The sequence below is a fragment of the Mirounga leonina genome, unplaced genomic scaffold, assembly GCF_011800145.1.
Source record: "Mirounga leonina isolate KUSES-001 unplaced genomic scaffold, KU_Mleo_1.0 Mir_168, whole genome shotgun sequence".
Lineage (NCBI taxonomy): Eukaryota > Metazoa > Chordata > Mammalia > Carnivora > Phocidae > Mirounga > Mirounga leonina.
Window position 1 is genome coordinate 46,556,582 of NW_023270426.1, and position 27,193 is coordinate 46,583,774.

General features: G+C 43.9%; 1 protein-coding gene across 1 annotated transcript in view; it reads right to left on the bottom strand.

The window, feature by feature from the left end:
* FAM169A (family with sequence similarity 169 member A) overlaps positions 1 to 8,006 on the bottom strand; it is a 58,573-nt gene extending 50,567 nt beyond the window's left edge. Inside the window, exon 1 of the mRNA XM_035014655.1 lies at positions 7,959 to 8,006. The gene's annotated coding sequence lies outside the window, so the exon portion shown is untranslated. The remainder of the gene's footprint in view (positions 1 to 7,958) is intronic.
* Positions 8,007 to 27,193: the final 19,187 nt, after the last annotated feature.

Sequence of the window (27,193 nt, forward strand, 5' to 3'; positions counted from 1 at the left end):
TCTGCTTGTGTTCCTGCTCTCTGTCTCTGTCAAATAAGTAAATAAAATCTTTAAAAAAAAAAAAGTTGGACTTTATTTGGGATACAGCTGGCAATTTAAGGATCTTGAGCAGGAAAGAGACATTCGCATTCGAACCTATGCTTTCAATCTGTCCCGCAGCTGTACACAGGACAGATTAATAGGTAGAACTGAAGGGAGACAAGCTGAGAAACTCTGTTAAGTACCTTGTGAATACTTCTTTTAATATACTTATCACATGTTAATGTGATCTCTTTTTCTTCATCTGTCTATACTACCAGGCTCAGAACTCCAGGGAAGCATAATCCATTTGGGTCAAATCATTTGATGTGCCTTCTAACTAATAGCTTATGTGTCTATACTTGATTACTTGAAGAAAAAAGTTATGAAAAAAGGTCTTAATTTACAAAGGGGTAGTATCATCAAAAATTCATTTATAATTATTTTTTAAAACTCAAACGTGTTTTCCAATGATGAGAACTACCATTTCCAGCTTGTCTGCCTTGCCCCAGGCACGATGCTCTACACGTTATCTCGTTGATGACTCCAAATGACTCTCTCTGAGGAAGGTATTCTTAACACACAGTCTCCCAATGAGGAGCCTCAGGTGTGGGAAGGCTGAGTCAGTTGCCCCAAATCACATTGCTAGTAAGTGGCAATCACGCTCTAAACTTAGGCAATCTGTCTCCAAGGGATTTAACCTGGTGCCCAGGTTCCGAGGTCAAGACAAAAGGATGTATCTGATAACACAAGTATCATAGAATACATCAAACATACTGTTTAGTCACTCCTCAGGAGTTGGGATTTTTTAAATCTTGCAATATCCTGTCTTCAAACTTTAATGCCTGTTCTAATAACTAAGATTCACTGTCTTCAGAATTTTTAAATAGTTACTACACAATACTAAGCCAACTTTTTTTTTAATTAAGAGATTCTCTGGGGGCGCCTGGGTGGCTCAGTCGTTAAGCGTCTGCCTTCGGCTCAGGTCCTGATTCCAGGGTCCTGGGATCGGGCCCCACATCGGGCTCCCTGCTCAGCGGGAGGCCTGCTTCTCTCCCTCTCCCACCCGCCCCCACTTGTGTTCCCTCTCTCACTATGTCTGTCAAATAAATAAATAAAATCTTAATAAATTAAATAAAAAATATCTCTTTAATTACAACAAAACAGAGCTAAAGAAAAAATGAAATTCACTAAGTTACATTATAGTTTTTAAATTATTCATTGCTGAAGGACAGAGACAAACAGACCTTGAGTTTTAGATGATAGTAGACTCAACATGAACGAAAAGCTTTTCTTTTTTTTAAAGATTGTTTTGTGGTTTTATTTATTTTTTTTAAAGATTTTATTTATTTATTTGACAGAGAGAGACACAGCGAGAGAGGGAACACAAGCAGGGGGAGTGGGAGAGGGAGAAGCAGGCTTCCCGCAGAGCAGGGAGCCCGACATGGGACTCGATCCCAGGACCCTGGGATCATGACCCGAGCCGAAGGCAGTCGCTCAACCGACTGAGCCACCCAGGCGCCCTTGTGGTTTTATTTTTTAAAGAGTCTTTATTCATTTATTTATTTGAGAGAGAGAATGTGTGAGAGTGAGAAAGACAGAAGCCGAGGGAGAGGGAGAAGCAGACTCCCCGCTGAGCAGAGAGCCCAATGTGGGACTTGATCCCAGAATCCCGGGATCATGACCTGAGCCAAAGGCAGACACTTAACTGACTGAGCCACCCAGGCATCCCAAGAGCAAGTTTTTCTTGTTAAAGCAAAATAACCCTAGAATAGGGCTTCTTTATTAAGGTTGTGACGGTCCAGATCCAGAGATGGAAAAGTATCCCTGCACTCCTCATAGTTTTTGATTCCACTTGGATGATCACATTTTAAGAAAAATCACACTGAAAAACTGGAATGCCTCCAATGGAAAACAGCCAGGATGGCAAAGGATCTAGATAGCATGGTACAATACATGAGGAACAGGAATTGGGAGAAATTAGTGAAGGAAAGTCTTGGGGAAGAAAGGCAAGAAAGTTGCCCTTCAAATATGTGAAGAGTCAATATGCAGATGAAAACTTAAGAGTTATTCTGCATGTATGTCAAGGGTAAAAAGAATGAGCCATTCCAAAATAAATGCTACCCACAAATGAATTACACCCACATGAAAGCACAGCCAACTAGCTAATCAAAGACTAGGGACAGCTGGTATATTCAAACTCAGGATAGGAGAAACCGCTTTCTCTCCGCCCCTCTGTAAGTACATGCACAAGAATGTCCCTTGTCTCCTTCCAAGCCAGTGTCAGAGTTCTGCAAAGGAGGGCCAAGAGAGCACAGACGTTAGCTGAGTGGTCATTTGTACATCAAACTGTAAAACCATATGAATCATTTTCTAAAACTATGCCCTTGTTTTGGCCCTTCTGAGAAGCTGCTCAGATACAAACAGTATTCTCCAAACAAAGTTTATTCAGAATCAGTTCAATTTCTTTTTTATAGCTTAAAAAATATTATCAATAAATCTCCCCAGCCTTAAAATTAATTTTAAGTACTTTTAGACATGTTTTTTTAAGTACTAAAAAAATAAATATACTTAAGAAAACAAGATAGGTTCTTAGTCTGGAATCCACAAAAGCTACAAAGGGTTTAAAGGGTTGTACTTTACGCAGTGCAAAAGCTCTGACAAGCAGATCACAATTTTAAAAGTGAAAAAGTAAATTGTTGCTTTGAAATATACCTCAACAAAGTATCATGTTGTACACAGGGTGGGTATGAGAAGATAATAAAAGAGACATGATCACACTTATTTCTGCCAACATTTTAAGATAGGCTCTGTTATAACTACTCTTTTACAAATGAGGAAACTGAGGCCCAGAGAGATTAAGTATCTTAAAAGGCAGCTAGAGGGCGCCTGGGTGGCTCAGTTGGTTAAGCAACTGCCTTCGGCTCAGGTCATGATCCTGGAGTCCGTGGATGGAGTCCCTCATTGGGCTCCCTGCTCAGCGGGGAGCCTGCTTCTCCCTCTGACCCTTCCCCCTCTCATGTTCTTTCTCTCTCTCTCATTCTCTCTCAAATAAATAAATAAAATCTTGAAAAAAAAAAAGGGGGCAGCTAGAAACACCAAAGCCAGGTTTCAAACCCATGTCTATTTGCCTTGAATTTCGTATTATTATACTGCCTCTGAATAACAACTACTGCTAAGTGAAGAATCAGAGTACTCTAAGTTCATCAGGTATTAATCGGGACCGACCCAAACTCGAAAGCACTGGTATTTATGTGTAAAAGATTTTAGACAATAAAATCATTTAATAATACAGTCTATTTCTTTATCAATCATTGTATAACAAAAAGTCAAGCTCTTTGACATTTTCAACACTCCTATTCATTCCTCAATTGGCTTCTCCCGTCATCATTACACTGATAGTACTTTTTTTTTTTTCTGAAGATTTTATTTATTTGACAGAAAAGACAGCAAGAGAGGGAACACAAGCAGGGGGAGTGGCAGAGGGAGAAGCAGGCTTCCCACAGAGCAGGGAGCCCGAGGCAGGACTCGATCCCAGCACCCTGGGATCATGACCTGAGCCGAAGGCAGACGCTCAATGACCGAGCCACCCAGGCACTCCTGATAGTACTATTCTTAAGGCCTCCAGTAACCCTCAACTCCCAAATTCAGTGGATTTTCACCCCCACCCCCTCCTGACCTTATCACAGACCAAACCCAACCAACAATCTGCCGCCTCAATGTTCCTCTCCTTCCCTGGACACACTCTCAATTCTACTTCTTAATTTCCTTCCCTCTTCAGTTCCTTTCAGGAACCGGACCTTCTCCACTGCACAACCCAGTGGCAAAAGTCTGTGTGCTCTTAGATTTTAAGGAATCTTTGGCATTTTAATCCACAATACTTAACTATAAACTCCACAAAAGTGAGGTCTATTTGTTTTTGTTCCTTTAACCATAAAATAGACATTCGGTGTTTGTTGAATAAAATGAAAGCTATCTTTGGTGTAGCCTAAAACTAACATCTCACTGGAGCAGGTAGTACCTAAAAATGATACATTTTTTTTAAAAAAGTGGTAAGTCACAAACTTTCTAAACAAAGAATAGGTGGGGCTAAGTGAGTAGTTCCCCCATACAGAGCAGATAAACCTTAAGGTCTCACATACCAGCCCTGAAACTGAATGAGTCTAATTATTTTAGGATGTCTTTAGTAAATTATCAGCTTTTCCCTGATTATTTTTAAACCATGACATCTTTTTCTTAATAAAGTCAACTTTTAGTAATTTTGTTGTTGTTGTTGCTGGAAAGAATTGTGAAATATCCTACTACCCATGAAGCATACCAAATTTAGAACTTTAATTTCAGCGTTAAATATACAACGAATCAAAAGCCTAATGATGTGTGAAGAGAAAATCATCTTAAACACAGTAATCACGCAATTCCTTTTTCATTTTAGAATCACAAAATCTTAGAAATGGGAAGAAACATGAAGGTTTTGTTTCAATTCCTGTTCAACCAATAATCCTTTCTACAGAATCCTTCATAAATATTTTTGGAATCTCTGCCTGAATACTCAACTCAATCCTCTTATATTCTAATTACCTTTAAAAAGTAAATCTCTTTGCATTTTTAGGCACATAACTGAACATAACACACGTAAGGTTTTATTTATTTATTTTAATTTATTTGACAGAAAGAGACACCGCGAGAGAGGGAACACGAGGAGGAGGAGTGGGAGAGGAAGAAGCAGGCTTCCCGCGAAGGAGGGAGCCCGATGCGGGGCTCGATCCCAGGACCCCGGGACCACGACCTGAGCCGAAGGCAAACGCCCAACGACTGAGCCACCCAGGCGCCCGAACACGTAAGATTTTAAAAAGGTTAGACCTAGGTGGCTCAGTCGGTTAACCATCTGCCTTCGGCTCAGGTCATGATCCCAGGGTCCTCGGATGGAGCCCCCCATCAGGCTCCCTGCCCAGCGGGGAGTCTGCTTCTCCCTCTCCCTCTGCTGCCCCCCCCTTGCTTGTGCTCGCTCTCTCAAATAAATATAATCTTTTTTAATAAATAAAGGGCTAGAACGAGTGCTAGTAGGTTATAAGTGGCAGACCTTTTTTTTAAGATTTTATTTATTTATTTGACAGAGAGAGAGAGACAAGGAGAGAGGGAACACAAGCAGGGGGAGTGGAAGAGGGAGAGGGAGAAGCAGGCTTCCTGCTGAGCAGGGAGCCCGATGCGGGGCTCGATCCCAGGACTCTGGGATCATGACCCTAACAGAAGGCAGACGCTTAACGACTGAGCCACCCAGGAGCCCCGAATGGCAGACTTCATTTTGGCACAGGTCATGATCTCAGAGATGAGCCCCGCCTCCAGCTCCGGCTCCAGCTCCGCACTCAGCAAGGAGTCAGCTTGAGACCGCCCCGTCTCCTTCTGCCCCACCCCCCCAAAGTAAAAGTTCCCTAATAAAACAAGAGTACTCTCTCCACGTCCAAGGTTCCTCTTACCTCCATAATTCTTCTCGTAGGGGAGCCAGCGCCTGGGTGGCTCAGTCGGTTAAGCGTCTGCCTTCCTCAGCCTTTGCATCAAGTCATGATCTCAGGGTCCTGGGATGAAGCCCCGCTGTGGGCTCCCCGCTCAGCAGGGAGTCAGCTTCTCCCTCTGCACCTCCCTATGCTCGTGCTTGCTTTCTTGCTCTCTGCCCCCCCCCCCCCCACAATAAATCTTAAAGGGGGGGTGGGAGCTAATGGAGAATAACATAAGTGGTTTTTTTTCCTTTTGTTTCTCAAACATTGGTAACGTGGATGCTCAAAATCTCAAACCACATTAATTCAAGCTGGAGTTAATAAAATACAATAGTACCGATTCAGTGAACCTCTGTAACCCGTGTATTAACAGAATCAATGTAAAGGTGTGGGAACTTTATCTGGCTCAAAGATGAACTTGCTGGGAGGATCTATCTTGTTCCCCATGAATCTAAGACAGATCCAATCACCCTAGCAGACAATCTGTTCCCTAAACAAGATTAGGGAATCAAGTTCCCTAAAACAAGATTCATCTCTCCATGTCCAAGGTCCCTTTCACCTCCATAATTCTCCTGGAACATGTCATTAATGAGAGGCATGACATTTCTGCTAGGAATGGTACATAAGAAATTACTTGTTTATCGAAGAATTAATGGAAGAGTCTTCAACTACTCAAAAAAAAAATTTCATAAGAAGGATGACAATGGAATTGTACTCTCAAAAGCATCTTATTATAAAATACTTTGTTTTATCCAAATCAGAGTTAAGCCCTTTGTTTGGCATATACTGTACCTTTATTAGAAAATGATACCACTTGATACCACTTGTAATGATTCTAATACTATTTTGGACTAATTTCAGGTCAAACTAATTTGAAACTTTTTACAACCTTAAATCCACAGGTAAAGCATCTTAGGTTATTATACACACTCATGCAGCAGGCTAATATTGCTACTCATAATCTATTTCAAAGTTCCCTAAACCTATCCTCATAAATTCAAAGAGAGAAGGCTACTACGAAACCTACAAGCTTTCCTTGAAAGACTGTTGTTTTATCTTTGTTTCTACTAGAAGCCTTATCACAAATGGTCATTTCCCAGGTTCCTCTCACTATTTCATTCCCTGTCCTCCACCTCCCCTCAACACGAAAACTTAGCCTGGCCCACATTAGGCACTAAAAATCTTTCCTCCGGTAAGAGAAAAACAAGCTATAGTCTGCAAACATAACCGGTACATAACCGGTACAATCAATCCATCAATGTAAACAGATGATACTTGGTACATCAAACCCAGGTCCATTTTGGTAAATTCCCTCCAAGGCCCAAACGTGTGTATTATGCAACAGCCACCATGCCAGATTTTAATCCCTGTGATGCAGTGAAAAAACAGAAACGGCACAAGTATAATCCACTAGGTACTTAGGTACATTTGCGAGAAGATAAATCAAAACAAGAATTACCAAATTCTCAGGAACCCTGAAAATGACAAACTGCGTGACAGTTCTGAATCACAATTACAACTTTTCCTTCCGGTAGTCTTCGAGAAACCTGTTCCGCCAGCCCAACCCCCTCAAAAATCCTCACAAGGGAGTATTTTAATTGATGTTTCGAAAGGATCTCTCAAAGGGGGAAAGGGGCCTGCATCAGGTAGTTACCTCAGAATCTAATAATCTAAAATAATTTAAGATACCCACACCAATTTCCAGAAGCTGAAAATGGAGTAAGATGTTTCATCATTTCTCCCCAAGGACAATAATGGGAGTAAATGTAATCCAGGTCCCTGAAGCATAAACAACCGAGGGCTCAATGCTTCACCCATCGATCTCCTGGGGCACAGGCCTCGAAAAACTGCACAATGGGCAGCTAAGAATTAGAACAAGACTGCAATGACCTGCATTCTAGAAGAGAACCTATACGGTATCTAATCCAAAAGAAGCTGAAGGTAAGGGAGGTGGTCAGAGCATCTCCGGAGGCCACCTGCGTGGCTGAACCCGAGCCTAAACGTCTCAGCGCGCCGCCTCACCAGGTCCGCTCTTCACCCCAACGGGGCCACCGGCGAGCGCGGACAGGCTCCAGGTGGGGCGCAGTGGCAGCGGAGGGGGCTCGGCACGCAGCAGCTGGGGAGCCGAACGCGATCCGAGGCCGGCCAAGAAGAAGGCGGCATTCCCTCACACAAAATGGTGGCGCTGACGAGGAGGCCGGCGCACCTGGGGGCGCGCCACACGCCCCTCGGGGGACCCGGCCGGCCGCCGGCAGCTGGACGCGCGCCCGGGGCCCGGGAGGCCGGCGTGGGCCTGCGCCGCGGCCGAGTCCTCAGGGCGGCCCGCAGCCCGCGGCTCGCGTCGCCGCCCGCGGGGGCGCGGGTCCGAGGCCGGCGGGGCGCGGGGTCGGGCGCGGCGGCCTCGGCCTCAGCCCGAGGCCCCCCCGCCCCGGACGGGCTGGCACTCACCTCGGACGCGCCTCCGAAGCCACCGGAGCCCGGGAAAGGAGGCGGAGCCGCGGGAATGAATGGAGCCGGCGGCTGCTCGCTGGCGACCCCCGGCCGGTCCCGGGCCGCGCCGCTCGCGGCTGCCAGGGCGGGTGCGGCCGCCTCCCCCTCGCCCGGGACGCCTGGCTCCTCGTCTGCGGGTCGGCCGCAGCCCACCGTGCCCTCCGCCGGCGTGACGCACTCGCGCCGCAGCGCCTCCAGCCTTTGCAGCCGCGCTGCGCCCGCGCCCACCGCGAATCCCCCCGCCCGCGCCGCGCGGCCCCTCCTCGGCGCCGGGGACGCCGCCCAGCCTCCCTCCGGGCCCGGCCTTCAGGCGACCGCCGGGCAGGTGCGGGCTCGGACAGCCGGGGGGGGGGGGGGGGGGCGCCGGGCTGCCCCCGCCTCGCCCCCGGAGCCCGCTCTCCGCCCGGGCCGCCGTCACAAGGCAGAGCGCGATGCCCCAGCTCAGGGCTATGGCCCGGCATTAAAGAGTGACCTTGGCTTAGATATAAAAATAGGTGCGGGTAAGCTGAGGGGACTACGACGCTGACTTTGCGTGTTCCTTTAATGTCAACATTCACAGAATCCCGTTTGCACACTCCGGCGGAGCTCTCCTCCGGCGGGCCCTCCCAGGATTCACACTGACTGGGTGAGCCGAACCGTCCCGGCCTCGCCACTCGGATGCGGAGGGCGCGGGCGAGGACTGTGGGCCTGCGCCCCGCCACTTCCTTCCTGAACCCACTGCCACCTAGGAGGACGCAAGGGAAAAGGAAGTCGAGCTCTCCATTCATAACCTGGACAAGCCCGAGAGCCCCGACTTCCATCTTGAGATCATAAGGAATCACTAAATTCCTGCACTGACCTTTTCTCTTCCAGAATCTAGCACACGCAAACTAACCCTGACCCAGAAGGAAGGCGGCCCCATCCTCCTTTCCTCCCCTTGCCCTCCCAACTCACTTAAGGGCCCTTTCGTTAATTACACTCCCCCGGAAGAAAGATACGCTCTCAAGCATTTAAAGCATGGTAGATTTCTTCAAAGTAATGCATGCCATGGTTTAAGTATGTTTAAGAAATGTATTAAGGAACAGTATTGTATGTAAGTAATTTTAAGACTTCCTTTTATACATAAACTCTTGGAAATAAACTAACCCTCCAAGAGCCGTAGCGTTGTTTTCAGCTCATCCAGTAAATACGAAATTATTTTTTTCACTTCTTGGAAATATTTGGCAATCACAATAGCAATCTTTAACAAATTTAAGTGATCAACAAGCTCAATAAATACTTCAGAGAACACTTGTTGATAGTAACATATTGGACTCAGATTTTTTTAATCAAATAGGCTTCTCTACCTCGAGCTTCTCTTAAGAAACAACCTCATATTTACTATGTTTAATTAATAATATTTAGCAGAAATCTTAAATGTTACACATCAAACATTTACCATTTGTAGTGGAACTTAATAAACTAGACCTAATTGAGCAGGAATTTTGAATAGTTGGGGTTTTTTTGTTTTGTTTGTTTATTTTGATAGAGACACAGCGAGAGAGGGAACACAAGCAGAGGGAGAGGGAGAAGCAGGCTTCCAGCTGAGCAGGGAGTCCGATGCTGGGCTCCATCCCAGGACGCTGTGATCATGACCTGAGCCGAAGGCAGACGCTTAAGACTGAGCCACCCAGGCGCCCCTGAATAGTTGGGTTTTATGCAAAGCAAATGTTGAATGAATGAACTCCAAAAACTTTTGAATTTATATTTCTAAAGCTGTATATAAGTAGGAGTCCCTGTGATAATCCCAAACAATTGCCACTTTGGGAAGACATTCCTTTTTTTGCTACCAGAGGCTACAGTTGTTGAAGCCTTAGGCCTCAGTGCAAAGCTAGCCAGAGCAACCTGTTAATAATGTTTGAAATGCATGACTTTTAGCTCTAATTTCTACAGGTGGGTACTTGAGCCTGGAAGGCTTGTTTTCCCAAATGTCTGGCCACTCTGGTGGGAATCAGAACTACACACTCACCCAGCCCATCCAGGCAGCTAAACCCAGCTCTCCTGTGGCAAGGATCCTACCTTCTGAGACCCACTGAAGAAGTGCTGTCTCCTACTTATGTGAGGAGTGTCTGATGAGGACACTCTGACTGCCTTCCCTTTTCTCTACTGCAACATTATGTGGCCTTGAGTGTTTAAGGAAAAAAAAATCACCATTTACTTACCTTTTTGGCAGAGATTCATTAAATTTTGGTTGTCTGTTTACCCATACTCTTGAGGATCCATGAGACCTTAGTGAGCAGAGACATAAAAAAGTGAGTCTTTATCAGATTAATACATGCTGTAAACCATTACCAAAACATTTTGAAATATGTTTGAGGCTTTGTCTAAAAAGTTTTGTAGAGTGTAAAAGGATTGTTTTGTTTTGTTGTTGTATATGCTTGCTTTAATTATTTTAAGTTATAAGCAGAAAGAAACACGGTAAGAGTTTCCATTGCATTTTTAGTATATGTTAAAAGGGGAGTGGAACCATGTTTAGAGAAGCTTGCCACAACTGGATTTTGGAGGTTGCTGACACAAATGACCCAGCGAAGAGTCCTTAAATTTCCCTGGGAAAGAGGAATCTCTAATGGCTAAAATAATGGCTAATGTTTTTGACTGCTAACAAATGGCCGGGCACTCTACTAACTTCTTTGTGGAAATAAACTCATAATCATCCTTCAAAGTACATACTACTGTTATTCCCATTTATTTTTTTTTTAAGATTTTATTTATTTATCTGAGAGAGAGAATGAGAGAGAGAGCATGAGAGGGGGGAGGGTCAGAGTGAGAAGCAGACTCCCCGCTAAGCAGGGAGCCCGATGCGGGACTTGATCCCGGGACTCCAGGACCATGACCTGAGCCGAAGGCAGTCGCCCAACCAACTGAGCCACCCAGGCGCCCCTGTTATCCCCATTTAACCTGAGAGATTGAGGCACATGGAGAAGCTAAGTAACTAGCCCATGATCACACAGCTAATAATCCTGGCAGTTTGGCTCAAGTCATACTCCCTTAACCAGGATCCTGTACCACCTTTCAGGTGCACAAAATCCTATGCCATACAGCCATATGATTGGATTTTGCTTTTGAATCCCTAAAACATACCAAATACTCAGTGCCTTCATGACTAACTTATTTCTTAGATCTGCTAGTATATTCCTGGACATGAAGAGAGAAGTTAAACCCTTAGTTAGAAAACTTGTAAGACTTCCCCATCTATGTTAAGCAAAATCGTATAATCTGTTGGTTTTGAAAGGAAAAAAAAAAAAGCTTTTCACATTTTTTTAGAAGATTTGATTTATTTAAGAGAGAGAACAAGATACAGAACAGAGCGGGGGGGAAGGGCAGAGGGCAAGGGAGAAGCAGACTCTCCTGCTGAGCAGGAAGCCCCATGCAGGGCTCCATCTGAGGACCCTGGGATCATGACATGAGGGAAAGGCAGACAGCTTAACGGACTGAGCCACCCAGGTGCCCCACTTTTCACATCTTTTAAGGATAATTGCTCTCCAAGTTTTTTTCAGGTTCCAGAGCACAATTACAAGTTTTATTTATATTTATTTAATGTATGGATGAAACACGATTCCCCAGAAGAGATCTGTTACCATCTTTGACCCTCTATTAGATTTACACGGGTAGAATTAGGATCTAATATATAGAATACATGTGTTTTAAATTCATAAAAATCACAGTGAGAAGTTTTTTTGTTTTTTATTTTATTTATTTATTTGACAGAGAGACACAGTGAGAGAGGGAACACAAGCAGGGGAAGTGAGAGAGGGAGAAGCAGGCTTCCCCAAGAGCAGGGAGCCTGATGCAGGGCTCGATCCCAGGACCCTGGGATCATTACCTGAGCCGAAGGCAGACGCTTAACGACTGAGCCACCCAGGCGCCCCTCACAGTGAGAAGTTTTTAATGACTGAGGCAGCCCAGGGACTTACAGATCCAAAATCTTAGCCAGTTAGTTAACGAGTTAGCTAATAATGTCAGCCGTGGCAAAGGAGCAATAAGAAAGCAATCTTTTCTCCTTGCACTAGAAGAAAAGGGACTCCACATCCTAGAATACTTTATTTCTCTAGTATATAAAATATGTCACAGGAATGCTTTCAGGATTAAATGCAGCTGTTTGATGAGGTTTTCTTTGCCAGGAACTACAACTATCTATCTGCAGATTTCAAATTCCTGAGTGATACTCTGCACCGCGGATTGGGCGAAGGTAGAGCCTGAAGAACAAGAGAAATACCAGGTTTGAGAAGCCCGGTTACACTTGTTTCTTCTGTTGGTTTGGTCTAATATGAAATAGAAGTTTAATCACAGAGTAAGTATTTGGTAAGTTCAGTCTGGGTTTAGAGAAATAACATGGTATTTTTCATATTACTAAAGAAAAATTACATACATATTTACATCTGTGGGAGATACTACCAAGTTGCCTAGTCAATATTTGTCCCCCCTTTTCTCTGACAGACCCAATTTTGTTCAGGGTGGCAATGTACCCAACTAAAACTATTTTCCTCTCCAGATTCCTTTTGCACCTGGGATAGCTATATGATCATTTTTGGCTAATGGAATGTAAGCAAAAGATCATTAGGTAAAGCTTCCAAGAAAGCTTTGTTGTTGTTTTTTTTTAAGATTTTATTTATTCGACAGAAAGAGAGACAGCACAAGCAGGCAGAGTGGCAGGCAGAGGGAGAGGGAGAAGCAGGCTCCCCACCAAGCAGACAGCCCGATGTGAGACTCGATCCCAGGACCCTGGGAACATTGACCCGAGCCGAAGGCAAACGCTTAACTGAGCCACTCAGGCGCCCCAAAGCTTTGTATTTCTGATAAAAAAAAAAAAAAAAAGACAGATTCAGATACCCCTTTGCCTCTTGCCCTTTGACCATGGGAATGAAATCCATGTATAACTATACCAGAGCCAAGAGATAGGAACCCGGGAAATGACATTATGGAGCTGCCACACCAATTACACACTGCCTACCTCCAAGTCTTCTGTGTTATTTTCCAACAAATGCAGTCCTAACTAAAAGTCAAAGTTAAATGCTATCTCCTTGATATCTAAAAATACAATAAATAAAAATAAACATTCTTCTATAGTATATATACTATACCATATAGATACTATTCTTTGATTTTTGCTCCTGTATTACGTAACTGCATTTTGCAGAAATCAGTGCTCTCTGTGACTTACCTACCTAATAGTGGGAAAGAACATGAATTTTTGACTATAAAAGAATATCTTTTTTTTTTAAGATTTATTTATTTATTTGACAGAGAGAGAGATAGTGAGAGCAGGAACACAAGCAGGGGGAGTGGGAGAGGGACAAGCAGGCCTCCCGAGGAGCAGGGAGCCCGACATGGGGCTCAATCCCAGGACTCTGGGATCATGACCCGAGCCGAAGGCAGACGCTAAATGACTGAGCCACCCAGGCGCCCCAGAATATCTTATTTTTTAATTATTTCTTTTAGAGTTGGGGGGAGGGGAAGAGAGAATCTGAAGCAGACTGCATGGAGCCTGATGCAGGGCTCCATCTCATGACCCCAGTATCATGACTTGAGCTGAAATCAAGAGGCCGACACTCAAACGGACTGAGCCACCCAAGTGGCCCAAGAGTATCTTACATTTAATCATATATAGTGCATTTGATTTTAACACAATTCACACAAGACCTCAGTAAGTCTCTAATATCACTGTGAGAAAGGATAACAAGGGGCTGTAGTCATCTAGAAACAAGTTACTGGCCAAAGTGATCACCATACCATATACATAAAGAATACACAGGAAAGGGGCCCCTGGGTGGCTCAGTCGGTTAAGCATCCGTCTTCGGCTCAGGTCATGATCCCAGGGTCCTGGGAGTGAGCCCCGTGTAGTGTTGGGCTCCCTGCTCAGTGGGGAGTCTGCTTCTCCCACTCCCTCTGCCGCTCCCCCTCACACATGCTCTCTCTGACAAATAAGTAAATAAAATCTTAAAAAAAAAAATACAAAGGAAAGTAAAATTATGTTTTTCATTTTTAATTAAAAACAAGTAGAAAAATCAGGATTTAGAGAGGGCTCCTAAAATTAGAATAAGGAGTCTGTACTTTACAGAAAGCAACCTGGTGATGCATATCAAAAGTTCTGAAAATGTGAATATGTTACCATAATACTACTGGAAATCTATCTGAAGGAATCTTTTAGGAAGAAGAAAAAAGTTATGCTCATGAATACGTCACTGGAGTACTTTTTTTAACCTTTTTTTTTTAAGTTTACTTCTTTTAGTAATTTCTGCATCCAACATGGGCTCGAACTCATGACACCGAGATCAAGAGTCACATGTTCCTCCAACTGAGCCAGGCAGGCACCCGTGAAGCACTTTTTTTTTTTGTAAGAAAGCCAAAATGTATAAATACCATGAAGGTCTAATAATAGGTATTAATTTAAGAAATGTGAAATGTTTGCCTATCTTATTGCAGGAAATAAGAGGAATTATTTTTAATTGCTAGTAGCAACTGGGAAGGCTTATTGAAACAGCTAAACAGTATAATAGGTTGGCATTCAAAATGGAACACCCATCTGGAGGCGATGTATCATAATCTCCATTGTCACTATTGCTAGATTACATTTATTAAACACTTCTATGCCAGACACTGTACTGATGGGGTCAGAGCAGGCCACCCCAGTGTGCCACTTTAGCATGCAGATTATTTGGAGCTAAAGACAATCAAGGCCCAATTGATTCAAAAAGAGCTTTTTACCACCCCTTTAACTGCCCTCAAGAAATTGAGCTAGAGAGCCTGTATCAGGAAGAGAGCTATTACCAAAAATAATTTTTTTTTTTTAAGATTTTGTTTATTTATTTATTTGACAGAGAGAGAGAAACAGCATGAGAGGGGATAGGGCCAGAGGGAGAAGCAGGCTCCCCGCTGAGCTGGGAGCCCGATGTGGGACTTGATCCCAGGACTCCGGGATCATGACCTGAGCCGAAGGCAGTCGCTTAACCAACTGAGCCACCCAGGCGCCCCAAGATAATTTTTTTTTAGCGCAAGAAAGACTTCTCTTCATAGCATGGCAAGCATTTGTTTACGATATATTGGCTCTTCCCATCTTCCTATGAACTATCTCTCTCCTCTATGAAATCCCAGATCCTTACCCTCTTTTCTTTCGCTCAGGATGGCCTATGAACCTCAATTGCCTGACTGGTGGAGAGCCTCTCAGGTCTTGGTGGGGCTCCTAGAAGCCTGTAATTAAGTTTTTCTCCTATTAATCTGTCTTATGTCGATTTTTTTTAATTTAAATTTTTTTTTTTTAGTAATCTCTACCCCCAATGTAGAACTCATGACCCCAAGATCAATAGCCTTATGCTCTACTGATTGTGCCAGCCAGGAGCCCCTGTCTTATGTCAATTATTGGACCAAATAGAGAACTTAGAAGGGAAGAAGGAAAAGTTTTCTTCCCCTGAAGTACTGAACATTTTACCTTAGTTGTCTTGCTTAGTTCTCACACTGTTTGAGAACAAGTTTAGAGAGGTATGGAAATTGACCCAAGGTGCTGGAGCACGAATCTGACCATTGCTCTGAATTACTCTAGACTTAGACATTAGACTATAGACTTAACTATACCTCTTCTCAATTAGTATATATCCAGCTTATAGAAAATATTTGTATTAACATCCTCTCACCCAATATTTATACATCTATTAACTCAACACATGTCTGGGGCGCCTGGATGACTCTGTCGTTAAGCGTCTGCCTTCAGCTCAGGTCGTAATCCCAGGGTCCTGGGATCAAGCCCCGCATCCAGCTCCCTGCTCAGCGGGAGGCCTGCTTCTCCCTCTCCCACTCCCCCTGTTTGTGTTCCCTCTCTCTGTCAAATAAATAAAATTGTAACTCAACACATATCTTTTTAAAATGTCAAATACGGGGATGCCTGGGTGGCTCAGTCGGTTGAGTGTCTGCCTTCAGCTTGAGTCGTGGTCCCGGAATCCGGGGATCGAGTCCCGCATTGGGCTCCTTGCTCAGTGGGGAGCCTGCTTCTCCCTCTGCCTGCCGCTCCCCCTGCTTGTGCACTCTCTCCTTCTCTCTCTGACAAATAAATAAAACCTTTAAAAAGATAAAATAAAAGCAATGAGAAAACTTAAAAAAATAAAACGTCAAATACGTTAGGCATTGTGCTAGATGGACTCTGTGATGTGGTAATGTGATGAATGGGACTGGAAAAGCCAACAAGAAATGTGATTACTGAGGGTAGAACAATGGTTTACTGGAACAACTGAGAAGACAACCAAGGCTTTTAGCAGAGTGTAGAGTGTCAAGAAATTAGGCTGGACAAATAGGCAGGACCAGTTACTCTTTTAAAAAGTCCTGGTCAGGGGCACCTGGGTGGCTCAGTCAGTTGGGCGTCTGCCTTCGGCTCAGGTCATGGTCCCAGGGTCCTGGGATAGAACCTCTGCAGGGAGCCTGCTTCTCCCTCTCCCATTCCCCCTGCTGGTGTTCCCTCTCTCGCTGTGTCTCTCTCTGTCAAATAAATAAATAAAATCTAAAAATAATTTTTTAAAAAGTCCTGCTCAGCTATGATAAAGAGTATGGACACAATCCCAAAGGCAATGAGAAAGCCACTTAAGGAGTTTAAATTTCAGAGTGACATGACGACACTTGCATGTTAGCAAATTTTTGAGGCTGCAATATGGAAAATGAATTGAAGAAAATAAGACTGGAGGCAAGGAGCCAGTTATGGAAGTGATACAGACTGATGACAGTCTGGTCTAGAGGTCCCAGTGAGGATGAAGAGAAGTAAATGAGTTCTAACACTCAAAGGTTGGAAGTAGAGTCAACAAGACTTGGCAAAAAGTGCAATGTACTAGAGATGACAAGTAAGACCATCGGGTTTTGGGCTTGAAGCACTGGGTGGATGGTGGTGCTGCTCACTAAAACAGGAATCACTGGAGAATGAGGATTTGGGAGGTAAAATCATGAATTCCATTTTGGCTATGCTGAGTTTTCTGTGCTGTGAGACATCCAAGTGGAGACATATGAAATGGATCTTTAGGGACTGGAGCTCTGACTACATATCTAGACTGCAGGTATAGATGGGAAGTCATCAGCACAGGAGTGGTCATTGAAGCCATGGGATGAGTGAGCTTGCTGAGGAAGAGTGGGAGAAAAAAGCACATGCCCAGCCAAAATCAAATAGGATTTAGATTTTGAAGATCTAAGTCTTCGTAAGATCCTACATGGGAAGCAGAGATGTGACCAGAGAGGAAAGGGAGATTTATGGTCATAAAGCCAAAAAAGAGAGGGAGCCGAGTCTTCAGTGGAGTTAAATGCTCCCTTCAGAATTTATCCGAAGGAACTAAATAAGGATGAGCACAAAGATTTGCCTATAAGACTATTTCAATATTGTTCATAATAGAGAAATACTGGTGGTGGGGAAAAGGCTGGAAAGTCCACCAAGAAGGTGCTAAATGAACGACGGTACCTCCAATGTACCAACAATGGAATGTTGTGTCATTTTAAAATTGTATTTCTGAACAATATTTGATTACATCAGAAAATATTAAGTAGAAAAGACATCTGTTTAAAAAGTGCGATCCCACTTTTGCTTTTAGAATTATGCTTAATGATACAAATATATTCAGAGAATATATAGACTATAAGGATACATATTGAAAGGTTAATAGCAAAAGTTGGAAAATGGATTAGAAGAAGGCAAAACAGGGTAGTGGGATTACTGGACAGGTGATTTATGTTTTGTTTGTGGTATTTTTCTCATTTTGCGTGATGAACATAGAGTCCTTTTATAATAAAAAATCTAATGGATTTTTGGTTAAGAAATTTATAGCACAAAACCCATACTGTGCAGTGATTAAGTATTATTTTTACAGGGGGTGGCGCCTGGCTGGCTCAGTTGGAAGAGCCTGTGACTCTTGATCTTGATTTTGAAGTCATAAATTTGAGCATCACGTTGGGTGTAGAGACTACTTAAATAAATAAAACTTTTTAAAATAAGTACTACGTTGGGGTGCCTGGGTGGCTCAGTCATTAAGCGTCTGCCTTTGGCTCAGGTCCTGATCCCAGGGTCCTGGGATTGAGCCCCACGTTAGGCTCCCTGCTCGGCGGGAAGCCTGCTTCTCCCTCTCCCACTCCCCCTGCTTGTGTTCCCTCTCTCGCTGTGTCTCTCTCTGTCAAATAAATAAATAAAATCTTTTTTTTTTTTTTAAATAAGTACTATGTTTATGGAAACTAGATAGCAATGGGGAAAACTATTGATGAAGGATAGTTGGAAGGCAGGCAGGCAGGGACAAGGGGCCCCTCCGCCCTAAGAGGAAACCACCCTTAGGAGGGTTTTACACCGCCCTGGAAGGAGTCCTCCACCCTTTCCCATGATAGACAGGTGACAAAAATCTGATGGGATGACAGGAGGGTTAATCAGATTAAAACAGCCTGCCAAGAAGCCCATAAAAACCCTTAGACTTAGAAACTCTGGTGGCAACCCCTTCAGGTCCCCTCCCTCCTTGGAAGTTTTGTACTGTCACTTTGCTATCACTCAATAAACCTCCCTTTGCTGCCCACTTTCCTGTCTGGTCTACCTCTTCATTCTTCGAAGTGGCGTGACCAAGAACCGCGGGCACGGACGGAGAAAAAAAATTCCGCAACACTATGAGTGCTAGAACATTAAGTTACAGCAAGTTATGTTACTTTCATAGAAAGAACCAGGATAAGGACCAGTAGAAGAACTATCAAAGATAAAACTGCACACTGGTTAAAGAGGGTAAAGACATTTTATTCAGTAACTAATGTGGGGAGGAAGGCAGGAAGGGAAAGAGCTGAGCTCAATTCTGATATGCGCAGAGGTGATGCAAATCATCTCTTTAAAAAGAGAATTGTAAGCAGAAAGAGTTAGTGGTGCCTGGAAAAAGAAAGACAAAAAAAAAGAAGACGTAGATTTTGTGACACAGGACAAATCATTTTAGGCCCCCAGCTATTTTCCGAGAGCCTTGCGGGCTCTTCTTGCCCTACAACATTACTTGCAGAACTTCCTTAGGAGGTATCAGAATTACAAAGAAATGTGAAAATGTCAGTAGTTAGGATTTCAAGGGAACAAAGGGAATGCAAAAATTAACAGTCTCTACAAGGCCAGGAAATTGCCTAATCATATCAGACACAATAAATCAATGGTAAAACTCCCAGTACTGTGAACGCCCTGCATTCCTTACTGTAGATAAGAAGCCCAAGACCCCATCCAGTTTATACCAGCTTTCAGAGCGTGCCCATAGCCCCTTCCCCTAGTCTGACAGTTACCTCTGCTTCACCAAAACGTCAAAGTCTCCACCCTAGGAGGAGTACAGCCTTCATTAACATAACAAAGGATTTGTGTATAGGCATTTTTTTTTAATGAATGCTGATAGTAGTCAGTACTTTTAAGTACATTTTTGGTTTTGCTTTAAGATTTTATTTATTTATTTGAGAGAGAGAGTGACAGAGGAGTGAGGTACAGAGGGAGAAGGAGACTCCTTGCAGAGGAGGAAGACCGCTGCGGGGGCTGAATCCTGGGACTCCCGGTCTCGACCTGAGCAGAAGGCAGATGCTTAACCAACTAAGCCACCCAGGTGCCCCAAGCCATATTTTCTAAGTACTCCTGAACAACCTTATGCCCACCTTTCCATTCAATGAGAAAGCCCCCCTTTCTGAATATTCATCCTAAACCTCTCATCCCTGCTTAGGGAGTCAGGACTTTGGGAAGTTATTTCCCAAGATCTTATTTGTTGCAAATTAAGTTTGTGTTGGGTGATAACTCCGCGTGGTGTAGTCTCTGTAACTAATCAAGGAGCCAACTCACCATAGTTTGGTTACAGAATGAGGGATAGGGAGGAGGACTAAAGCCTGGAGAAGTGAAAAGTTACAAAAAGTGGGCAAGAGTGTTGCCTAATATCAATGTGATTCAGCCATCTGTGTCTGCTAACTGGAATTTATCCAAGTTAGGCTTGTACTTCCCACAGACTGGGAGACAGAGGCCTTATTAACCGGATTATAACATTTCAAAGAAATGGTTTTCAGGTCTTTGAAAAAGACACTCCTGGGTTATAGGAGATACACAGATATCTCACAGAGGAAGGATTTACAACTGGAAGATTTTTTTCTTTTTTCTTTTTTAAAGTTTACTTATTTTGCTTTAGTAATCTGTAGAGCCAGCATGGGCCTCAAACTTATGATCTCATGATTAAGAGTCGCATCCTCTTCTGACTGAGCCAGCCAGGTGCCTGGAAGTTTGTTTTTGTTTTTTAAATAAATGCTCTAAGAAAGGGAAGTCAAGGGCCTTTGGTCAGGTTTTGGCTGGAACAGTCATTCTCTCGGCAGCTGTAAGGTTTTCCAGACAGGAACTTAAGCAGGGCCAGAGCATCCCTGGGCCTTGGGCTGCTAGAACCCATGCTACAGTTTGGTCAGTTCTAATGCAGGGGTCTGGATAGAGTCATTCGTGCCCAGAATTTTTGCAGTTCTCAGGACCAACGTTTCTAAAATAAAGAAGTGGGGACAGATTTAGAAGAGGCCGAGAAGGTTCTCTTCCTGCACAACTGGGTAAAGGCCTCTGCCCCATTAGTCTCATAATAAATCAGTTCTTGTACTTCAGTCATTGCCCACTGCCTTAGCAGAATCAATGTATGGATAAAGAGAGTTTCTGGGAATGCACGCCATATTGTCATTGGTCCATTGGCTCCACACACAGCTGGGCCTTGCACAAGGCCACACACCAGAGAGGGCGCAAGAAAAAAGCGGAAATCCTGCTGGCGCTTTGTATGCCAAACCAAGCCTCCTAACTCTAGGCTTCCTCAGCCAAAAAGAGGGGTGCCTTTTTCTAATTTGTCTATCCTGAAGGAGTACCTTTTGTGAACACAGTGTTTTTCTACACTGAGGTGATCCTAACTGTATTAGGTGAAGAATTGTGAACACTGGAAAGGAGATTCAAGATAATTTGGGATCCCGGGGCGCCTGGGTGGCTCAGTTGGTTAAGCGACTGCCTCCGGCTCAGGTCATGATCCTGGAGTCCCGGGATCGAGTCCCGCATCGGGCTCCCTGCTCTGCAGGGAATCTGCTTCTCCCTCTGACCCTCCCCCCTCTCATGTGCTCTCTCTCATTCTCTCTCTCAAATAAATAAATAAAATCTTTAAAAAAAAAAAAAGATAATTTGGGATCCCCCCTTATGGGGCCCCATAAGAAGGCATAACTCATTTTATTTTTTTTTAATTTTTATTTATTTGACAGAGAGAGCGAGATAGTGAGAGTAGGAACATAAGCAGGGGGAGTGGGAGAGGGAGAAGCAGGCTTCCCGCCGAGCAAGGGAGCCCGACGCGGGGCTCGATCCCAGAACCCTGGGATCAGGACCTGAGCTGAAGGCAGACGCTTAACGACTGAGCCACCCAGGCGCCCGGCATAACTCATTTTAAATGAAAATAAATTTCCAGCACATTATTTTGGGTTTTGGTGGCACATTCCACGCTCCAAGAACATTGTTATGCAAATGTGAGGGAGCAGAATGCTGGCTGAAGACAAAGGATAAGCTAACACCCTGCAACCTCACCCCCACCCCCCACTCCTGGGTGGGACAGGTGTGACATTCTTCTAGGAATCTCCCCAGTATCTTACTGTTAATGCCTTGCTAGAGGGGAAAAACAACCTTAACTTGACAATGGCAAGGCCTCAGGTATCTTGTAGGTCCTCTTTAGCATATGTTTTTGTTTTTTTTTAAAGATTTTATTTATTTATTTGAGACAGAGAGAATGAGAGAGAGAGAGCACATGAGAGGGGGGAGGGTCAGAGGGAGAAGCAGGCTCCCTGCCGAGCAGGGAGCCCGATGCGGGACTCGATCCAGGGACTCCAGGATCACGACCTGAGCCGAAGGCAGTCGCTCAACCAACTGAGCCACCCAGGCGCCCCTCTTTAGCATATGAAAGTTCTCTTGAAACTTCCCTTTTCCTTACCTCCCCCAACGCCATAGTATATAATCAGCCACCCCTCACAACCCCGGTGCAGCAGCTCTTTCTGTCCCCGGTATCGTGCGCGTGCTTTAATAAAGTCACCTTTTTGCACCAAAGACGCCTCAAGAATTCTCTCTTGGCTGTCGATTCGAACCCTAACGTCTTTCCTACATCACAAACACCCCACTAACTAAAATGTATACAGTACTTGTGTTTACTAAAGATACAGCTATTATAATCTCACCCCACCCCCGTTCACCTTCTTACCCACCTGTTCAACACCCCCACCACCAGCTTCATTTACTGATTGAGAAAACTACTGCAAAGTAGGAAGTGGCAATATTACTGACTGGATTTCTTCACGTCAGGTACCCACACAAGGGACTTGATTAATGACTAAATTCTGTCCTGCAGATAATGCTAGAACGTAAAATGCTTTCCATGTAAAGATTTACATATGGAAGCCATAGATAACTAACTAAAAACATAAAGCAAAAACTCCTTTACTCCAACTTCAAAGCCCAAAATTAAACAAACAAAATCCTATGAAACTCTGAATACTCCAGCTCAATTAAGATGATGAGGGAGGGGCGCCTGGGTGGCTCAGATGGTTAAGCGTCTGCCTTCGGCTCAGGTCATGATCCCAGGGTCCTGGGATCGAGTCCCGCATCGGGCTCTCTGCTCCTTGGGAGCCTGCTTCTCCCTCTGCCTCTCTCTCTCTCTGTCTCTCATGAGTAAATAAATAAAAATCTTTAAAAAAAAAAAAAGAGGGGCGCCTGGGTGGCTCAGTCGTTAAGCGTCTGCCTTCGGCTCAGATCATGATCCCAGGGTCCTGGGATCGAGCCCCGCATCGGGCTCCCTGCTCCACGGGAAGCCTGCTTCTCCCTCTCCCACTCCCCCTGCTCGTGTTCCCTCCCTCGCTGTGTCTCTCACTGTCAAATAAATAAAATCTTTAAAAAAAAGATGATGAGGGAGGAAAACAAATAAACAACAACAAGCACACTTGAATTCCTTTGGAAAAGAGGAAAAAAGGGATGGAACTTTCAACCCAAACAAAGACACATCCGACAGGGAAAGGCATGTCCTGCCAAGGCTTAGAAGAGGGACAGTCTTCTGCTTCCCCCACATCAAGGCTGAAACAATACACAATGTCACTCAATTTTTCTGCCAGGCCTTGGTTTGAAAATGCTACAGTGGAGCTGATTTGAGCTGGGTGGGGGATGGGGTGGACTAGGCCTTCGGTGTCCTGTGGATTCCCTCCTGCTCTCCCAGTTGCAGTGCTTCTCCAGCTTCTGTGCTAAAAATGCAGAGTCCTGAGTCTCTTCCCTGAAGACTACAGTCCAGGAGATCTAGAATGGGACCAAGTAATCCACATTTTTTTTAAAAGATTTTACTTATTTATTTATTTGAGAGAGAGAATGAGAGAGAGAGAGCGCACATGAGAGGGGGGAGGGTCAGAGGGAGAAGCAGACTCCCCGCTGAGCAGGGAGCCCAATGCGGGACTCGATCCCAGGACTCCAGGATCATGACCTGAGCCAAAGGCAGTCGCTTAACCAACTGAGCCACCCAGGCGCCCCAATCCACATTTTAAAATTTATTTTATTTTATTTTTTTATTTTTATTTATTTATTTATTTATTTATCTTAAGATTTTATTTATTTGAGAGAGAGCAAGCGAGAGAGAACAGGAGCAGGGTGAAGGGCAGAGGGAGAAGCAGACTCCCTGCTGAGCAGGGAGCCTGATATGGGGCGGGATCCTGGCACTCCAGGATCATAACCGGAGCTGAAGACAGACGCTTAACTAAGCCACCCAGGCGCCCCTGTTTTTATTATTTTTAAAAATTATTTATTTATTTATTTGAGAGAAAGAGAGAGAAAAAGCACAAATGGGGGGGGGCAGAGAGAGAAGGAGAGGAGAGAATCTCAAGCAGATTCCCTGCTGAATGCAGAGCCCAATGCAGCGCTTGATCTCATGACCCTGAGATCATGACCTGAGCCAAGATCAAGAGTCAGATGCTTAAATGACTGAGCCACCCAGTCGCCCCAAGAATCCACATTTTATTTTATTTTTTTTAAAGATTTTATTTATTTATTTGAGAGAGAGAATAAGATAGAGAGAGCATGAGAGGGGGGAGGGTCAGAGGGAGAAGCAGACTCCCCGCTGAGCAGGGAGCCCAATGCGGGACTCGATCCCGGGACTCCAGGATCACGACCCGAGCCGAAGGCAGTCACCCAACCAACTGAGCCACCCAGGCGCCCAAGAATCCACATTTTAAATAAGCACCATAGCTATGATCTTTATCAAAACTCTTTATAGATGGTGAGATTAATTAACACAATAGAGAAACTGAGATGAGACAAAGAGGGTCATGTACGTATGGCAAAGTGAAGGGATTTAAACTTCTGATTTTTTCTTTTGTATTAAGGTCTAACATTTACAGTACAGTGCATACGGTCTTTAATACTAAGTGTATAGTTCAATGAATTTTTAATATGTAGACAACTAGATAACTATCACCCAAATCAGGATATAAGGCACTTCCAACATGTCAGCAGGCTCCCTCATTACCCCTTGCAGTCAATACCTCTCCCTAAAGGTCACCCTTCTTCTGACATCTGACACCATAGATTTGCTTGCTTTTGAACTTCATGTAAATAGAACTTAATATACTTACATTATGAACTTTTTTGTCTGGCCCCTTTTGCTCAACCTTGTGTGTGTAAGAATCAGCTGTGTTGTGGAATGTTGAAGAATTTATTTTAATTTCTGTGTGGTACCTCATTGTATAAAAATGTCTTGATTTGCCCCTTCTTGTATTGATGGACAGCATTCATTTCAAAATCGTTTGGCACATTTTTATACGAATTTTAGGATCAGCTCGTCCATTTCTGTGAAAAAGGCTTTAATTTTCAGGTTGTTTGTTGCTAGAGTATAGAAATTCAACTGATTTTCCTATACCGATCTTGTATCCTGCTACTTGAATTTAACTTGTTTATCAGCTTTAATAGTTTTCTGGTGGATTCTTCAGAGTTTTCTACATACGAGATCATGTCATCTGCAGATAGAAGTGTAACAGCACTCCAGTGGGTCCTAAGGATTAACTTGCTTCAGGCTAATGCACTCCTTACATGCTGACTTAAAGTCCCTAGATCCGTAGAAGACAGACCATGGGCCTTGAGGAGTGAAGGACCCCATGTTCCTGTCTGAAGCTGCCTTGGCTTTTCTAGCAAAATGTTTTTCTTTTTTAGGTCACACAAATGATTTGACTAACCTCCCTTTGTGTATCTGTAGAACTTGCCCTCCTTTGCGGAAAGAACAAAGTACTCCTGCACATCACAGAACAGGAACTGCACCTCCTGGCACATCCCCCCAAGCACTGAGATAATGTCTGTTGCTGGCACCATGCACTCCGCATGTGATCAAAACATGTTGCAGGCCACTGCACTCCCTTTGCTGATTAACTACCCTAAACCCCTTTAAAAACCCCTGGGCCGGGCAGAAAGCTTGGAGTTGGTTTTGGGACAAGAGTCTGCCTACTCCCCAGGTGGCTGGACTCCTGAATAAAGCTCAAATTCCTTTCCAATCAAAACCTGTCTCTTGAATATTGGTCTTTTGAGTGATGGGCCAACTTTGAGGTTCAGGAACAGAAGTACTTTCACTTCCTCTTTTCCCATCTTGATTCTTTTTTTGTTTGTTTTTGCCTAATTGCTTGGCCTGAACCTCCAGGACAATGCTAAATAGAAGTGATGAGAACAGACATCTCTGTCTTGTTTCTGATCTTAGGGAAAAAGTTTTCAGTATTTTGCCAGTAAGTATGATTTTAGCTATGGGTTTCTCATGGATGATCTTTATCAGGCTGAGGAAGTTTCCTTCCATCCTATTTTGTTGAGTGTTTTCATTATGAAAAGGTGTTGGATTTTGTCAAATATCTTTTCTCTATTTAGATGATCCCGTGGCTTTCCTTTATTCTATTAATATGATGTATTACATCAATTCTTTCACATGTTGAACCAACCTTGCATTCTTGGGGATAAGTCTCACTTGGTTATGGTGTATAATCCTTTTTATATGATGTGAGATTTAGTTTTCCAGTATTTGCAGAGGATTTTTGCACCTATGTTCATAAGTGATACTGGTCTGTGGTTTTCTTTTTTTGTGATGTCTGTCTTTATTATCACATTATACTGAATTCATAGAATGAGTTAGAAAGTACTCCTGTTTTTTTGGTAGACTTTGAGAAGAATTTGTTCTCTTTGTTTCCCTTTCTTCCTTCCTCCTTCCCTTCCTCCCTCTCTCTCTCTCTCTTCCTCTCCCTCTTCCTTCCTTCCTCTCTCCCTCCTTCCCTCCTTCTTTCTTTCTTTCTTTCTGTAATCCCTATACCCAATGTGGGGCTTGAACTCACAACCCTGAGATAAAGAGCCACATGCTCCACTGATTGAACCAGCCAGGCACCACTGTACTAATTCTTTAAATGTTTGGTAGAGGGCACCTGGGTGGCTCAGATGGTTAAGTGTCTGCCTTCGGCACAGGTCATGATCTCAGGGTCCTAGGATCGAGTCCCCCATCGGGCTCCCTGTTCCTTGGGAGCCTGCTTCTCTCTCTCTCTCTCTCTCTGTCTCTCATGAATAAATAAATAAAATCTTTAATAAATAAATAAATAAATGTTTGGTAGATTTTGGCAGTGAAGCTATTTGTACCTGGGCTTTTTTTTTTTTTTTTTTTTAAGATTTTATTTATTTATTTGACAGAGAGAGACACAGCGAGAGAGGGAACACAAGCAGGGGGAGTGAGAGAGGGAGAAGCAGGCTTCCTGCGGAGCAGGGAGCCCGATGGGGGGCTCGATCCCAGGACCTTGGGATCATGACCTGAGCCGAAGGCAGACACTTAACGACTGAGCCACCCAGGCGCCCCTGTATCTGGGCTTTTTTTGATGGGTACTTTTTGTTTACTAATTCAATCTCTTTACTTATTGTCAGTCTATTCATATTATCTATTTTTTCTTTTCTTTTTTAAAAGATTTATTTATTTATGAGAGAGAGAGTGGGGAAAAGGGCAGAGGGAGAGAATTTTCAAGCAGACTCCCCACTGATTGCAGAGCCTGATGTGGGGCTTGATCCCATGACCCATGAGATCACAGCCTGAGCTGAAACCAAGAGTCCGGCACTTAACTACCTGAGCCACCCAAGCGCCCCCTATTTTTTTCTTCAATCAGTTTTGGGTATTTGTGTGTTTTTGGGAATTTGTCCTTTTCATGTA